The sequence below is a fragment of the Rutidosis leptorrhynchoides genome, chromosome 2 (assembly GCF_046630445.1).
Source record: "Rutidosis leptorrhynchoides isolate AG116_Rl617_1_P2 chromosome 2, CSIRO_AGI_Rlap_v1, whole genome shotgun sequence".
Classification (NCBI taxonomy): Eukaryota; Viridiplantae; Streptophyta; class Magnoliopsida; order Asterales; family Asteraceae; genus Rutidosis; species Rutidosis leptorrhynchoides.
In genome coordinates, this window is record NC_092334.1 from 627,572,621 (window position 1) to 627,592,752 (window position 20,132).

Here is a 20,132-nt window from a genome sequence, read left to right on the forward strand (position 1 = left end):
TATCATGAACCAGAGCAACAACGGGAACAGCAACAACAACATTATGATTAACATGTGCCATACTATGAGCCGGAGCCACAATTTTTTACCGCCTACGTAGTATTTCCCGTTCACCATGTAATAGAACACTCAAGAATTCATGAACATGAGTTACACCCCAATCTAAGGTTTGATAGAGGTTGGAGAGATTGCCCGACGTACCAAAGTAACAAATTTAAGCTTTGGACCAAAAATGTAGAAATACCAAGGGTAATAGATTGGGAGCCTTTGGAAAGGGTCCACTTAGTAACCCAGTTAGGCAGCATCTAATCCAAAGGTATGTCAGCTCTTCTTTTCACGATTGGGTACGTTTATTTACCACTCATAGGCCTGTATATAAGGAGTGGTGTGTTGAGCTAATGAGTACTATAGCCTTAAATAAGGATGTAGATAGGTTAGACGATAATACTTTTCTTAAATTTTTACTTGGAGGTAGGATGTACAGGATGTCTATGATAGACATGGCTAGAGCTTTACAGATTTACACCCCCGCTGAATTATTATCACCTGATTGTACAGCTTTAATTTATCACGGTAAGAAGGTAGATAGAGATTTTGACGCTATCACCGTATGGAGGCGTATGTCAAATTTTAATGTTTTTACACGGGAAGGAAGACACTTCTATTTAGATATTAATAGAGCCGAGCTCCGTATAATACATAGATTTTTATCTAACTCGATTACACAAAGAGGTAAAAACAAGGAGAAAATGACTCTAAATGATTTATTTTACCTTAAGTGCATTCGAGACACTAGAGGCTTTGTTAATATTCCCTACTGTGTTGGGTATTATTTTTCCAAAGTTGTGGAAGGTATACAGGACGGGGGAATAATAGGAGGAGGTATTTTTGTTACTCTCATTGGAGAGTACTTAGGTGTAGATAGGGAACACGGGGGTTCAATGATGGTAGTTGAGGAACAAACCGATACTATAGGTTTGCAGGTATATCAGGGTGCAAAGGTACTAAAACGAAGGCACAAGATGCCAATACCATATCATGGCACCCATCCACAGGTAGAGAGGGGTTCGGATGAGGAGATGGAGGAAGCAGATGACATCATGGATGTTATTAGGGATAGTTTTACTGACGTTTTCCAGCGTATATATGAGGTGGAAATGAGTAATGAGGATAGGCATCGTCAGTATGAGCAGTGGCAAGCCGTGAATGCGTATGAGATTTCCAGGCGACGCCAACACGATAGCTGGCAAGTTCATCAGCACCAAATCATGAGCCATCTATCATATCAGGTACCAAATAACTACATCCCGACTCGGCCTGCTTACTATCCACCACATCAGCCCGACATGCGACCACCCTTTGACCTGTACGACCCAAACCAAGCCTACCAGAACACCTATCACCAACCATGGAACCCGAGCGATGATATGAACTGAAATCCCTATCCAAATCAATAGTGTTCCATTGGTGATTTCTTATCTTTTATTATTTTTATCTATTTATGCTAAACATTTAACATTTTGATACTTTTATGTAATGTTTAACATTTTTATTATTGTGTACTAATATTTCATTTTTGTAATTTGAAAGTGGGATATTAAGTCCCATTTCAAATTACCATGCATGTTTATATTTGTATTGTATGTATTTTATCTCATGTACACAACAGGGTAAAACAGCGCATTTTCAAAGACTGGCATTAAGTTCAGCAAAAGCAACTAATTTTGACAACAAGATGCAAAATATATATGAAATAACAACTGCAGGAATGTACAAATGATGTGTACCATTTATCATTCAACACAAACAACAATATGTTTAGAAACTTTGGTAAAATTTAATCATTTTTCTACGCTAATCACCCTCAATAATTTAAATTGTTACTGATTTCTTGCAAATGAGGGCATTGCAAGATCTTAAGTGTGGGAAGGGATTAAATTCTTTCGGTTTTAAAATTTTTTGACTTATACACTTGGTTTAATAGCCACCGTTAAAATACTAGTAACGCAGTAGTTGTATTAGAATCTAGTGCTCTCTGATAATAAAGAACAGCCCTAGTCTTATATACTGACTACCCACTTCTAGTAAAATGTTTAAAAATTTTTTTAACTAAATGAACTCAAAATCATGTTTATACATATTTATGAACGATAAAACTAGGTGTTAACACCGAAATTATTGTTACCTCGGAAAGGACATAGATTGAGAAACAACCCAAAACGCTTGAATTCATTTAAAATGGAATAGAGGAGAATAAAAAGGCAAAGAAAGAAAAATAAAAGCCAAGTGTGTGAAAAATTTACCAAGTTATTTAGAACATAAATCATGTTATAATTCAGTAGGCTTATAACTACCTTTAGTGGTTTGATTCTTGATGTTATAATTCAGTAGGCTTATAACTACCTTTAGTGGTTTGATTCTTGATGTTATAATTCAGTAGGCTTATAACTACCTTTAGTGATTTGATTCTTGATTTAGAATACTAATAATGAAGTGTAAGAACAAAGATGATAATGGAGAGAAAGAAAGAAACACTTTGTAAGTGTGAGAAATGGTGCAAGTTTAATGCTTGCATTCATGAGTATTTATAGCTTAAAATCTCAATATAAAAATACATACTTTGTGTACCAAAATTGACTATATGTATACACCAAAATTGACTATCCATATCTATATTATTATTATTATTATAACACTCCCCCTTGGATAGCAATTTTATTTTGTTGAAGATCAACTATAAATTACTGCCTCATTAAAAACCTTGCTAAAGAAAACCCAGTGGGAAAAAACTTTAGCTAAGGGAAAAAGAGTGCAGCATGGAGTTGACTCCCCCTCAAGTAGACATCGCTTCAGCTGTTACATCTTTTGAACATGTCTCATGCCAATGTTATGAACGTGTGTTCTGAAAATAGCAGTTGGAAGTGCTTTCGTGAAAAGATCAGCAGAGTTTTTGCTAGATTGCACATATCTCATTTCAATCTGGTTGTCCTTAATGAGATTTTGAGTGTATGAGAAGAATCTAGGTGGTATGTGTTTTGTTCGGTCACTTTTGATATACCCTTCTTTCATCTGTGCTATGCAAGCTGCATTATCTTCATAGATAGTTGTTGGACTTTTATCGCGTTCTAGTCCACAAGAATCAGTAATGAGTTGTGTCATTGATCTCAACCAAAAACATTCTCGAGTAGCTTCATGTAATGCAATCACTTCGGCATGATTTGACGATGTAGCAACAAGTGTTTGTTTTTGAGAACGCCATGATATTGCAGTACCTCCATTTAGGAATACATATCCAGTTTGAGATTTAGCTTTATGTGGATCAGATAAATAACCTGCATCTGCATAACCAACCAAATCTTGTTTTGATTCGTTAGAATAAAATAATCCTAAATCAGTAGTTCCTCGAAGGTATCGAAATATGTGTTTGATCCCATTCCAGTGTCTTTTGGTAGGAGCAGAGCTGAACCTTGCCAACAAATTAACTGCAAAAGAAATGTCAGGTCTTGTACAATTTGTAAGATACATAAGAGCTCCAATTGCACTAAGATATGGTACTTCTGGTCCAAGAATGTCTTCTTGATCTTCACATGGACGAAATGGATCAGCTTCAACATTGAGTGATCTAACAACCATAGGAGTACTTAATGGTTTTGCCTTGTCCATATTGAAACGTTTCAAAATCTTTTCAGTATATGTTGTTTGATGTACAAGTAAACCATTAGGCATATGCTCAATTTGTAAACCAAGGCAATACTTGGTTTTTCCGAGATCTTTCATTTCAAATTCTTTCTTTAGAAGTTGAATGGCTTCATGGATCTCTTTATTTGTACCTATGATGTTAAGATCATCAACATAAACAGCTATGATCACATATCCGGATGTTGTTTTCTTAATGAAAACACAAGGGCAAGTAAGATTATTTGTATACCCTTTGCTTATCAAGTAATCACTTAATCGGTTATACCACATACGTCCCGATTGTTTTAACCCATATAAAGATCTTTGTAATTTAATCGAATACATTTCTTTGGGTTTTGCATTTGATGCTTCTGGTACCTTAAATCCTTCAGGTAACTTCATATATATATCACTATCAAGTGATCCATATAGATAAGCAGTCACAACATCCATGAGATGCATTTCTAAATTTTTAGAAACTGCCAGACTGATTAAGTACCTAAAAGTAATTGCATCCATAACAGGAGAATAAGTTTCTTCATAATCAATTCCCGGTCTTTGAGAAAAACCTTGAGCTACAAGTCTAGCTTTATACCTTGTAACTTCATTTTTCTCATTTCTTTTTCGGACAAAAATCCATCTGTATCCTACAGGTTTCACATCTTTAGGAGTGAGAATGATGGATCCGAAAACTTTTCTTTTATTGAGTGATTCTAATTCAGCTCGTATTGCTTCTTTCCATTGAGCCCAATCATGTCTATTTTGACATTCAACCATAGATGTTGGTTCTGGATCATCATCATTATTCATGATGTCATATGCAACATTAAATGAAAATTTCTCATCAAGATTTTTCATTTCATTTCGGTTCCATAATGTTTTTGAATATGCATAATTGATTGCAATTTCTGTATTGACATCATCAATCTCCTCTGCAGTAGGAGTACTGATTTGTGGTTCTTCTTGAACACTTTCTTTTACTTCATTATCAGCTGATTTTCTTTTTCGAGGATTTTTATCCTTTGAACCGATTGGTCTTCCACGTTTCTGACGTGGCAAAGATTCATGAGTGACGTTATTGCCAGCTTTTGGAATTTCAATTCGAGCTGGAGTATTTACTGCTGGTATATATGATTTTGTCACCGTTTTTGTATCTGTAAATGCATCAGGCAATTGATTTGCAAGTTCTTGTATATGCATTATCTTTTGAACTTCTGTCTCGCATTCTTTTGTGCGAGGATCAAGATACTTTAATTGAGGTTCACACCATGAAACATCATTTTCTTTATTTTTCATTTCTCCCCCTAATCTAGGGAACAATGTTTCATTAAAATGACAATCAGCAAAACGTGCTGTAAAAACGTCACCTGTCATAGGTTCAATATACCTTAATATTGAAGATGTTTCATATCCAACATATATTCCCAACCTCCTTTGAGGACCCATTTTTGTACGTTGTGGTGTCGCAATTGGAACATACACTGCACAACCAAATGTTCTAAGATGGGAAATATTTGGCTCTTGACCAAAAGCAAGTTGTAGGGGGGAATATTTATGACTTGCACTTGGTCTGATGCGAATCAATGCAGCAGCATGTAAAATTGCATGACCCCATATAGATACAGGGAGTTTTGTTCTCATTATCAATGGTCTAGCGATTAACTGTAAACGTTTAATCAATGACTCGGCTAAACCATTTTGTGTATGCACATGAGCAACAGAATGTTCAACAACAATTCCTATAGACATGCAATAGTCATTAAATGCTTGAGATGTAAATTCACCAGCATTATCAAGTCTCACCCTTTTAATGGTGTAATCAGGAAAATGAGCTCTCAATTTAATAATTTGGGCAAGAAATTTTGCAAATGCCACATTACGGCTTGATAACAGACAAACATGAGACCATCTGCTAGATGCGTCTATTAGAACCATGAAATATCTAAATGGTCCACATGGTGGATGAATTGGTCCACATATATCACCTTGAATTCTTTCAAGAAACATTGGTGATTCTTTCTCAACCTTAAGTGGTGAGGGTCTAGTTATCAATTTTCCAAGAGAGCAAGATGTACATGGAACCATTGTATCATGATGGATTTTTCTATCCTTTAGTGGATGTCCATGAGTACATTCAATAATCCTTTTCATCATTGTTGATCCTGGATGGCCTAATCTGTTATGCCATAAACTGAATACACCAGGATCAATATATTTTTCGTTAACTACCATATGTATTTCTGGTACATTTATATGTGTATAATGTAATCCAGAACTAAGTCTTGGCAGTTTTTCAACCACATGACTCTTGTCAGTGATACTTAAATATTTCTCATTTTCTGTTGTCACTGACTGATAATCATACCCGTTAAGGTATATGTCGGAGAAACTCAATAAATTTCTGCTTGACTTGGGAGAAAATAAGGCATCATTTATTAAAAATTTTGTACCATTTGGTAGTATGAAATTTGCCTTTCCTATCCCTTTTATCAAGTTAGCAGGTCCTGATATTGTATGTATAGTTCCTTCCGTTGGTTTTAGATCAATAAAATATTTCTCGGATTTAAGTATAGTGTGTGTAGTTCCACTGTCTGCTATACAGAGATCTCCACCACTTGATTGATGTTGTATTCCAGCAAAATTCATATTGAACTTCATATATAAGAAATAAATAGTGAGTACATTAATATTACACAATATTTTAAACGCAAATAGATAGTACTGAAACATTTAGCAAACATAATGACAAAGACAGACGATATTAAATCGTTTATTTTTCAAAAGACACACAACTTAAACATTCAAGAAATCTTCATATAAATCAGATGGTTTCTCAGTGACTGTTGGATCAATATTATCCACAAAATTTACTTCCTTTTCTTTACCTTTCAGCGAATCCTGATACATCTTAACAAGATGTTTAGATGTTCGGCAAGTATTAGTCCAGTGGCCCATTCTACCACATCTGTAGCAAGATTCTTCAGAATTTTTAGAAGAATTTTCTTCAACATCTTGTTTAATGGGCTTGTTTTGTGGTTGATATTTATATTTTCGTGGATTACTATTTCTTTGACCACCACGGCCACGACCACGACCACGTCCACGCCCATTACCATTACCATTACCATAAGGATGGTTTCTACCATAGTTATGGCTTTTGGCATGATGATGGTGATGGTTATTATAACCACGACCTTGCCCGCGTCCTTGTCCCTGTTTATAATTATTTGCTGTATTTGCTTCAGGGATTGTAAGTGTACCAGTAGGACGGGATTGCTGATTTTTCATTAATAGCTCATCATTTTGCTCTGCAACTAAGAGATATGAATTAAGTTCAGGATATGTTTTGAACTTTAGCATTCTCAAATTTCTTTGCACTGTGATGTTTGCAGCATTCATTGTGGAGAAAGTTTTCTCCATCATGTCTGCATCACTAATTTCATGTCCACAGAATTTAAGTTGTGAACATGTATTATACAGAGCTGAGCTGTATTCATTTACTTTCTTAAAGTCTTGGAACCTTAATGTTCTCCATTGTTCCATTGCAGCTGGAAGTAAAATTTCTCTTTGATTATTGAATCTGCTTTTGAGACCTTCCCATAAAACATGGGGATCTTCTACAGTCACATAATTATTTTGTAAGCATTCATCAATATGTTGATGAATAAAGCAACATGCCGTAGCTTGTTCTTTTTCAGAACAAGTGTTGTTTTCATTTATGGTTTCAAGAATGCCCATTGATTTAAGATGCATTTTTACTTTTATAACCCATGGCATGTAGTTGTTTCCAGTTGATTCTAAAGGAGTAAATTTAAGCTTTTCCAGATTCGACATTTTCTATTATCAAAAATTAAAACAAACATCATGATAAATTAGAGTCAATTTATATTCATAAGTATATAAACATTAAACATAAATTTAATATAACATAAATGATAAGTAGGTGACAGTGTCGACCATGTGTAAGCAATCATAAATAAATGTTATATAACAAAAATATAAATATTAGTAAACATAAATGAAAATTTGGCGACAGTGTCGACCATATATTTTTCAGGTGGTATAACCGACCTATATCATTCTGGTGGTATAACCGACCATATATCATTTTGGTGGTATAACCGACCATATATCATTTTGGTGGTATAACCGACCATATATCATTTTGGTGGCAGAGCCAACCATATTTAGTATTAAGATTATCGTGCTGATAACGTGTTATAATTCAGTAGGCTTATAACTACCTTTAGTGGTTTGATTCTTGATGTTATAATTCAGTAGGCTTATAACTACCTTTAGTGGTTTGATTCTTGATGTTATAATTCAGTAGGCTTATAACTACCTTTAGTGATTTGATTCTTGATTTAGAATACTAATAATGAAGTGTAAGAACAAAGATGATAATGGAGAGAAAGAAAGAAACACTTTGTAAGTGTGAGAAATGGTGCAAGTTTAATGCTTGCATTCATGAGTATTTATAGCTTAAAATCTCAATATAAAAATACATACTTTGTGTACCAAAATTGACTATATGTATACACCAAAATTGACTATCCATATCTATATTATTATTATTATTATAACAAATCACATATTTTTGAACAAATAATTAAAGATACTTTTGTTTTGGACGATATTAAACAGTTTTACCCAGTTTATTGTAATATAAATGGAATTTATAAGGAAGTAAAGTCTTTCGAGAAAAAGACACGCGCTTCTTGATTTAGGTCAGGAAGTTGTCGTCCATACCAGTTTTAGAGACTACGAAAAACCTTGAAAAGTTTTCTCGAAAATCAGCTTGAAATCCACGGACCTCAGCATCAAACAGGGTCGCCAAGTGATCAGACTTATCCTAACCATGAGAGGATCTGTCTTGTACAATGGGAGGCACCGTGCAAATTAGCTTATAAGACTAATGAATCAGACCCCCAGAAAGAATAATCTCCTTAAAGATCAAAAATCAGCATTTAAGCCTGATATTACTCAATCCTTGAGATTGACCTTAAAGATTGAGAATTACAAACTCATGGAATTCGATGATATCTAAACTCGAGTTTGAACGAGAAAATATTTTGATCAAATTACAAACCGATTTGTTTTCTGAAAACCTATTTTCAGTGCGTTCATTACCATTGAACGTAAAATCCTAGAAATTCACCTGGAATTCATTAGGTCACCTGAACCAAATCGGGTGTCAACCGTAAGAACGGTGGTTGCATAGCATGGTCGAAGACAGGACCTTGTGCCAGACCGAAAAACTATAGGGTGATCTTTACTATTGCTCCTACAAAGGATAGTAATTGCATCCGACACGATATAGATCATAATCAAAAGCATGTCATTAGACATTGCCTTAACAGTTGTTTGTTCAACGCTTTCCTTTACAACCGGACGGTAGTTTACCGAAAGGTAATATACGGAGCAAGTATACTGGACGTGTTGCTTTCCCAATACAAGGTTAGCAAGTGGGTGACACAAAATCGCAAGTTTTGAGCTAAAATTTTCAAATCTGAAACCCACAAAACCCACAAAACCCACAAAAATAATTTGCAAACACCGGTGAAGGGTTATTCCGGAAAACTTGTCTAGGTTAAAAACTAGATTGAATTTTCAAAAGATCAAATATTTTTATAAAGATCCAATTTTCTAAAGGATCTAAATTTTTATAGTCATGTGAGACTGTAAACTACATAGTTACTATCATTGTTCATACCGCCGTATCAAAATCACTAATGTACATAGTGTGAAGAATAAAGAAGTGATTCTAGTAAAGTTATATTCAAGTTCTATATTGCTTGAGGACAAGCAACGCTCAAGTATGGGAATATTTGATAATGCTAAAAACGAACATATATTGCATAGCATTATCCTTCAAGAAAGACAAGCTTTTAGTTGCAATTGTTCTATTTACAAGTGATATTCGTTTAGATAATAAAAGGTGAAGACAAAAGACAGATTCGATGATTTGAAGATGCAAACGACCAAAACGTTAAAAAGTACAAAGTATAATCCAAGTGGTTCAATTTATTGATGAGAAACGTCTCAAAATTACAAGAGTACAAGCCGCAAAACGCAAAGTACAAGATAATAAATCGTACGAAAGGACGTTCGAAAATCCGGAACCGGGACATGAACCAATTATCAACGCGTGACGCAACGGAGCTAAAATTACAAGTCAACTATGCACACGAATATAATATAATATATAAATTATTCTATAAATTATTTATATATTATATTTATATTAAAAACTATCGGCAAATAAAAAAACAAAAGTGTGTGAGCTGTCCCAGGGGGCCATACGATCGCATGGCCTGGAAGCACAAATTCCATGCGATCGCATGGCAGCTAAAGTCAAGCCAGGTCTATAAATTGCAACGAATTCAGCCGAATTTATGTACACCATATCATATATCTTACTCTCTCTCAATATATTTATATTTATAATTTTAATTTTAATTTTAATTTTAATTTTAAGTTAATAATAATAAGGTTATAGTGGCGAATGTTTTAAGTTTGTAAGTCGAAACTCTGTCCGTGTAACACTACGCGATTAATACTCATTGTAAGTTATGTTCAACCTTTTTCAATTAATGTCTCGTAGCTAAGTTATTATTATGCTTATTTAAGCCGAAGTAATCATGATGTTAGACTAAATATTAAAGACGGGGTTATTGGGCTTTGGACCATAATTGAGGTTTGAACAAAAGACCGACACTTGTGGAAATTGGACTATGGGCTATTAATGGGCTTTATATTTGTTTAACTGAATGATAGTTCGTTAATTTAATATAGAGATTTACAATTTGAGGTAATTATAAATAACCACATACACTCGATCGGATACGATGGGCAGGATATTTATAAATACTAATAATCGTTCATTTAACCAAACACGGGGATGGATTAATAGTCAATGGATTCATTAAAAAGGGGTGGATTACATACAAGGACACTTGGTGTAATTGTTAATAAAGTATTAAAACCTTGGATTGCACGCAGTCGATATCCTGGTGTAATTATTAAATAAAGTATTAAGACCTTGTTACAGTTTAAGTCCCCAATTAGTTGGAATATTTGACTTCGGATATAAGGGTAATTTGACGAGGACACTCGCACTTTATATTTATGACCGATGGACTGTTATGGACAAAAACCAGATGGACATATCGAATAATCCATGACAAAGGACAATTAACCCTCAGTAATAAACTAAAATTAACACGCCGAACATCATGATTACGGAAGCTTAAATAAGCATAATTCCTTTAATTTATATCTCATCGTACTTTTATTTACCGTCATTTTATTTATTGCCATTTTATTTATCGTACTTTTATTTATCGCACTTTAAATTATCGCACTTTTATTATCATTATTTACTTTACGCTTTAAATTAAGTTATATTTATATTTAATATTTTACATTAGGTTTTAACTGTGATTTAAATCTTAAAATCGACAAATCGGTCACTAAACGGTAAAAACCCTCTTTTATTATAATAATACTACTTATATATATATATATATATATATATATATATATATATATATATATATATATATATATATACAAATATAGTTTAAATTAAATATAGCGTTAAATTTAGTTGTATCCCTGTGGAACGAACCGGACTTACTAAAAACTACACTACTCTACGATTAGGTACACTGCCTATAAGTGTTGTAGCAAGGTTTAGGTATATTCCATTCAATAAATAAATAAATAACTTGTGTAAAATTGTATCGTATTTAATAGTATTTTGTAGTAAAATATAATCTATTTCGTATACTACCCTGCACACATCAATAGCAAGTACACAATCCATAACCCTATTTACCATTTACCTTTACCATACATGTTATTATAAACAACTTAATTCTAAAGCATTCTTTTTAATTGGTTTTAGTAACACCTGACAATGAGAAAGTATTACCTTGAACCTTCAAACCAATATGATCTTAGACATTATTCTCATTTTCCTCTTCGAATGCAACTGTTTTCAACAAAACCAAATATAACAATAAAAATAAATAATCAGAATAGCTACAGAGTATAAATGAGATTTAGCAAGTTCCGCAAAATGAATATAAATCATATATTTATTTTATTTCCATCATCTTCGTTAGAACCAAAGTTCAAGTACTATAATAAAACTAACCACCTCTGAAGAAAGCTCGTAGTCACACATCTCTATTGATCGAATCAGACTTTATTGACTTATTAAAACATAAATGTTAAACAAACATGTACCATTAATACCAATAAACTACTACGTCTACCATACAATTTTAATTAAATTTGAAAAAGGGGATGATAATTCAATACCTGTATTGACCCGCGAGTGTTTTCAATTCTGTATGGAAATTTAAAAAAAAAAAGTTAAAAATCGTTTCAGGTCAATCTAATCCCTTCTACAGATTCACCCATATTGACCCGTGAGCAAACCCAGCCATTTTATGACGTCTATTATTTCAAAAGAGATTTGGTCAAAGATTGTACCTTGTGGATGACTTGGACGTTTTTCAACGTGCGTTGAGTAGACATTTTGTACGCAATTTCTCTGTCCGCATTGGCACATTCTTCCAAAATTTCCTACATAGGTTAACTAAAATTTTTGTTAAATGATAACCGATATGCATCAACATTAATATGAAGTACACGATATACAACAACACTTACAGGTCCTCTGTAAACATCGTATTCTTGAATCATCTCGACAAAATCAGACCGCCAACCAAGCAATATGCATTCTTTTGGTCCCACATTCCAGTCTGATGCCTTTATATATTAGCCAAAATCTATTACATTTATTTTTTTCCTTCAAACCAATATAGTTGTTGCAAATGAGAAAGTATTACCTTGAACCTTCAAACCAATATGATCTTAGATATTATTCTTATTTTCCTCTTCGAATGCAACTGCTTTCAACAAAACCAAATATAACAATAAAAATAGATAATCAGAATAGCTACAGAGTATAAATGAGATTTAGCAAGTTTCGCAAAATGAATATAAATCATATATTTATTTTATTATCGCCCAAATCCATCAACACAACCTTGTCTTAATCCAACTCCAGATTCCAAACCCTTGACGGTCTCCCAGGTCTGCTCCTTTACTTTGCTGAGGGTATCATACGCAGTTGACTCTTTTGGTACCACCTTCTAGCTTTCATTTAAAGGCAAAAGAAATACAAAAATTTGCAAAAAAGTGACACATATTCATAAGTCTAATGATAATAATTACGAACATATATTTTTTACACAAACTTAATGCGGTTAATTTGTTTTAATTGTGAGATTTATAGTACCTTTCCAATCTTTCACTTTGCAATTATGCATTAGAACACTGATAGGCTCACGAGTGTCTTTATGAATATTGTTATAATCAGAGATGGCAACCGCGTAATGTGACCACGAGCAACATCTGATCTTTTGTCTACTATATATGATACATTTTGACACAAACTTTTAGGTTATTCAGTATAAATAAAATATGAAATGTTCTATTCTATCAATTTTTGTCCACTGTATAGTATAAATGAGGCACATACTGTTCATCTTCCAAAACAAAGTTGATGTTTTCCCTGTACACAACATCCTGCCTCTTAACCTGCATTCAAATCAAGCAATACTTATAGAGGGAAATAAATTATTATACAATAATACCTTACCATAAAACATAAAATAAAAAATACCGCATTATCACTCTGCTCTCACATTATCAAGTGCTTCTTGCTTCATTTGTGAAATGTACATAAAGACCATCCTTTAAACCAATCGTTCAACGAATAACAACCATATTGATAACAAATCAAATACCATAATAAAGAAATGAAACCAATCAGCGAAAAACCTAAACAAATTTAACTGAATAAAAGTGTCACCTGTTATGTTGGAAACACTAACCTTTTGATCTACTTTTTGAGAACTGAGACCTCTGAAATTCAAGCAAATCCCATTGAGCAATTTCATCAAACACTTGGTGTACAATAAACATCATTTTGTTATTTTCAAGCAATCCTGATTTCAGTAAACAATAAATTGAACAAATTGTACATGTGTTACAAAGGGTTTAAAAATATAAAACGAAATCAAAGAAACTTGCTTAAGAATCGTATTATGAGGTATTTATAAAAATTATATACCATTCATAACCGATGTCTTCAAGATCTTCTACCGTTGCCGCTGATATTTATCGAATGATCTTAGATTTTGATTTTACCAGATTGAATCGATTAATAACCTATATCGGCAGAGGATTTGTGACTGAATTTGATTTCGTTAATCGATTAGCAAACCATCTGTTGCTTCTTCACTATTACAAAAATCAGAGACATAATTACCAAATACCTAACCATTAGAAACGAACTCAATTAATTGGATTTAAGCAACTAAGATTAAAAAAAAATGAATTTAACCCGAAAATCGAATTTGAATCGATCGACATGTTTTGGTTCCATCACTTGTCATAATTTTACAGAACATGAATATAGGAATCCTAGCTCTTTGATTACATTTGTAATCAGTTGTAAGATCTCATAATACATCGGATTCGGAATCCGGAAATATAACAACATCCGATTAATATTGTTGTTTAACATCTTTGGTGTAGACCCAAATCTGGATCCCGAACTTGCGCTTGCTCTTCGTGTGTCGATGGAAGAGGAGAGAGCGAGGTTTTTTTGATTGACCCCTAAAAACAATAAAAACGCCGTGCTATTGTTTTTGATTAAGGGTAGTTTGGTTAGCATCTTTTATAATTATATAACTAATAACGTGATTAAGAGTATTATCCTATTTGTATGGTTAAGATTGGTGGAGATCAACAATTTGGATGGCTATGATTGAAAGTTGATGAGATTTGTCACTCAATTGTGTGTTTACTTTAAGTATAAGAGAGATATTGAGAAAAATATTTACATATTCAATAAATTGGACTCTTCTAAATTTTTGGACTTTAGGCGGTTGCCTATCTTGCCTATGCTCAAAGACGCCTCTGTATATTTATGTAATAATGTTTAGTGACTTTAAAAAAAAAAAAAATCAAATAGAAATATCATCACACTACAAGGAACCTTATTTTTGAAGACGACAATTTTCATCTTTTACGGACTATCATCGCACAAGGTCTTTAGAGATGACGTCTCGTCCCTAAAAAGTCGTCCAGAATACATCGTCCCAAAAAAATTTTCGAGACGACATATGTTTTTTTCTGGACGAACGTGGCCCCACTTTGACTTTTCATTGACAAAAGAGGATAACTTTACGGAATGATCTATAGGAACGACATGTCGTCCCTACAATTCACTTGCACATTTTTGACAGCAGGTTTTAATTATGCTTGTTTCCAGCTAAAACGGCACAATACCAAAAAGCAAAACCTGATTATTCCACAACACAACTAACATTCAAACTAATATTTAAATTAACATTCAAATCTACTTCATTCAAATTTATGCACGCAATAAAACATTCAAAACATGAACGAAATCATCAAATACAAGAACAAAATATTTTGTTTTTACTGCTAACCATTACATCCTACTCTTCTTTTTCACAACTACCCTCGTCTTGATCAACATTCGAATTGGGAGTGAGATTTCACGATGCATTAGTCTTCACCACTACCCTACAAAAGTTATAAAAAAATAATTACATCCTTAAAAAGTTATTAAATAAAAACTATTAGTTCAGTTAGTGTCGCATAAATCGATATATCATTAATCGGTCAAACTATTCACAACAATATACATAATATTAAAAGTAACATGATCCAAGTTATTTACATGTTCCTAGGTGATAACCCGCACCATAAAGCATCAATAAGATCAATTCGAAGATCGGCATCTTTATCAATACATATAGAATAAATATAACAACGATATAATCAATATATATAATCAATATATATAAAAACAGAACAATAACATCTTCATATAAGCATAATCATAAAACAATAATTCTCGTACATGTTAAAATTTACATATGCGAGGACAACAATTTTCATAAGCATGAGATATCAGTCATGGTAGTTAGAATTTGCATGAAAAGTAAAATGTCAATGGTCACTTCAAAATATACTTTTATAAATTATTTTACTGAGAACTTTAACTAGTACTCCGTAATAGATTCTTTGGTTTGACTCACTACTATTCATTGGTTTCGTTTTGGCTTTCATCTTTTTTATAAAGTGCATTTTCTTTTTATAAAGTTCTAGTTTTATTGTAAAAATAAAATAAATTTATAATTATATTAATTGCTTCGTGAAAAAGGAAAGTGCATGGTGCTGTAGAGTGTGGACATCTGGTAGTGCTCTTTATCTATGACGAAAAAAGAACCCACGTAGTTTTGACTATCAAGTATACTTGTCGATTTCATATTAATTTTACAATAATATTTATTTATCTACACATTACATAAAGTGTGTACATTATTGCTACATATCATCTCCATATTATCAGATAACAGGTTCGAACCTATGTGTACATTATTGCTCCATATGTGAACTTTGAGTCGAACCTATTATCTAACACATATTCACTGCTAGTCATGTCACACCTTGAATAAAGTTTACCACGTATCATTAATAAATCAATATAAGGAAAATGAGTTTTAGTGATGAGAGTTATTGGTCACTAATAACACTAAATTGGTAACTAAATCGAGTTAGTGATCAAAATAAAATTGTCACTTCTCGTCAATATAGATCTGTCACAAAATATTATTAGTTACTAAAATGTTATAATTGGTCACTATACTAACCATTTGTTTGGTCACTAATATTGTATAGTGACTAAAATTTAGTGAAAAATTAATTAATGGTAACTAAGTAGCATTGTTACTGAATAGATGCTGAGTCGTCACTAAAAGATCGTCACAAATGACAATTTTTCTTGTAGTGAATTGAATACTCAAATATGGTTTCCGTTTTTATCATAGATACGTATGTACGTACGTACATGCATACATGTGTACGTACATACGTACATGCATATACATATAGCAGTTGAGTTTGAGTTTTTGATGACGGTTATGCAAATGTACAATGAAACAATGCACGTTAACGACAATTCTAAGAGTTGTAGTTAGCAAAATCCTATTAAGCTATTACGTTATAAATTATCGTCATATATGATTACAAATAGTCCACAGTATACATATACATTTTCACTTTTTATTTTCTTAGATTATCTATATCCATTATGTAGGAAATTATGTGTTAGTGGGTTGATGAATCGCAACCGGACTGATACTAGAATCGTGTGAACACTTTCTTAATAGAGTATTTCGACCCAGTTGATCACGGGTTACACGAAATCACTATTAGGATAAGACTAGTATGACCAACCTTTCTTGACCAAAAGAATATTTGTTCCTTGCAATTGTAGATTGTAAAATCTGAAAGTTTGAATGTTGAAAGTGTATGAATTTGACAAAATTCTGGAACCTTTTCCCAAATGAAGAAGTGTTCTATTTATAGTTGATCAAAAGGTATGAATGAAGAGTCACAACCTTTCATATGTAACCATAATGAAATGGTACAATACTTGAGAACCAACACCACTTTATTTGATGTTAAAACATGTGTTTTTGATGTACAAAACCGTCCCAAACTGATCAGGAGACAACATGCTACGTTTGGAAACAACACACCTTTTGGGTGAAAATTGCACCAGTTCAGATTTTATGCATTAAGCCGTGCCGCGGCTAGAGGAGCCGCGCCATGGAACCCAATTTCCAAATTTTGCTATTTCTCTCGACATCAAATTAACCCTTTGGACCGCGTCGCAGCTAGATGAGGCGCGCATCGACTTAAAGCTTCATCAAATATCAAAATCAACAAAATACCTCGGAACTCAAAACACGCTTTCAGCCGCGGCGCGGCCCAAATAGGCGTTGCGCGGCCTATAACATGATTTTGATATTTCTTGTTTTGCTCTAAGTTTTTCACCAAGTTCAACTATACACTAAGCGATCTTCCTAATCCTTTACGAACGTGTCCGGATTCGTGTAGGGTATCAAATGATTATTTTCACTTTCAACCAAGTAAATCCAATACATTAAAATAATAATTCGTTGGATCACACAAAAATCACCAACACATTATTGTTGCATCGGATTGAACGAATACAAATTTTTGTTGCGAAAAACCAAAATTAAATAGAGTAGAGACAATTTGAGCGTGTGAATAAGCGTAACATTGCACATAAACTATGATAAATCTATGCGCAAAAGTACCTAAACTTTCAAAAGTAGATCTAACCGTTTAACGCTACTAATAATAATTTCACAATTGTTTGACACTGACAATAAAGTTAATATTAAAGTGTCCAATATAATTGGACAATTCTTTTTAAGCACCATTAAGTTTAACAATGGAAAATAAAAGCAACATTTTTCACCTTTAAGAAACTAAGTGGACAACCATTATTTTTGTATCGATTAGAATTATAATTGGATTCATTTACCAACCAACGTTTGCTTTAATGGTATCATGTCTCAGTGTGAAAGGGTCCGCGATTAGTTGTCAAGCAACCCGGGTTCAATTCATGGGGGCGGAAGGTTCTATCTTCAATTTCCTGCGATTAGTTGTCAAGTAACCCAGGTCCCGCGATTAGTTGTCAAGCAACCCGGGTAGGAGTTTCCTTCTAGCATCTGTGGATGCAAATGACGAGGGTCGTTGAAATAAATGATCCGCTTTTGCAAATCCGCCTTTGAAAAAAAAAATTGGATTCATTTCATTCTGTTGTAATTTTATTAGCCCAACTTTAGAAACGTTAAAGTTAGCTACCTGCCTACCTCAATCGAATATTTATTATTTTCATGATTTAGTTATAGCTCTAAAAATTGTAAAAAGGGTAATATGTATTTTGGACATAATTACGTGGGAAAATTAAAATATATACTCATGTTCAGTGGCGTGTCCAGAATTTTTTTTATGTAAAACCTAAAAAATTTGAAAATAAAAATAAAAACAGAGATAAAACAACACGTTGAACTATAACATATAAATACATTTAACGTGTAAGTTTAACATATAGATACACTAAAAAAATTTCATTCGTCGGGGGCTGCCGACCACGTCTGCCCCACAATAGCTATGCCCCTGCTCATGTGTGTGTAGTCTAACCGAATCTACTGACTAATGACCGATTCTCACATTCTCTATCACCTTAAAATTTGCTACTGGCAATGTTTGAACCTAAAACTATTATGATAATAATCATTAGGTCCTTATGGCGCTTCTAAAATTAGTGTACAAACACTGCCATGTACAAAAAGATATATTAAGAAAACAAGGACTGTGTGTAGGTCCTTCGGTCGTTCAATTTACGTGGAATGGCCTCATCGTAGTGGGAATTATTTTCCTTTGAGCGCGGTGACTCTAACTAGGGTGTTCTGATGCCCAATTTGAGTGCCGCGGAAAGTGTTATTGACGTTCATAAGCATTTTTCGAAGGATAAATTGTAAAGGTTCATCCTTATCAGAAGTTGCTCGTTAAGTACGTGAGTAAGGTGGGGCTATTTGGTTTTATCATGATCAGTCCAGATGAAGATAACTTGTCTAAAGCTTAAGCTCTTATGAGGAATGATGATGTTTGTGTGTCCGTGGAACCATATGAACCGAAGGCCGATATGTTTGCTCGGTATATTTGGATAGAGCTTTGAGGTTTTCCGGGTAGGTTTTCTTCTGTTGATAAGATCAAGAAGGTAGTCGAGCACTTCGGGGAAGTGTTAAATGTTGCTAGTTTATTGGTTTTTTTTTGAAAACATACGGTCTTTTCTTGTGTTTATTGAGTCCAAAAAGGTTAAGCACATCCATAAATTGGTACGTCTGGATAGGATACCTCTTTCTAATACTCAAGTATGGGTGAATGAGACCGTGGATGTGTCTTCGATCGACTCGATGATCATGGACCATGTCTCTGGCGAGCTTGTTTCCTCGGTCAATTGGGGTGTACTTTTGGGATATGATTCATGTGTTGGAGCTGATATTACTTATGATTTAGGTTGTGGAAATTTTTTTACAGCTACTCTCGTGTACGCAAATCAGCTCGGGGATATCCAAACATCCTTGATGAGGTTGGGATCTTTAATTGTGGTAGTGAAAGAGTCGAGACTCAGGCTGGTGATTGACTTTTCTCGGATGCAGGTTTAATTGTTGTTGCAAAAGAGTTTAATTTGGTCTCGTTGGAGATCAGGAAAGATGGAAGTTGTGGTTGTATTGACTCGACTTTCGGGTGGTGATTTTCATTTTAAATAAGGGACATAAACTTTGCACGTGCGTTGAAAAAGAATGAGAAAAGGAGTGCCTTGTTGTGTGGTAGTAGATCTGAAAATACAAGGCTCCAATTGCAGAAAAGAGGAGTCAAGTTATTGATAACGCGCTAAAAGTCATGATTTTAACCTCGTTATACTACCATTTAAAACATGTTACCGAATAAAATGT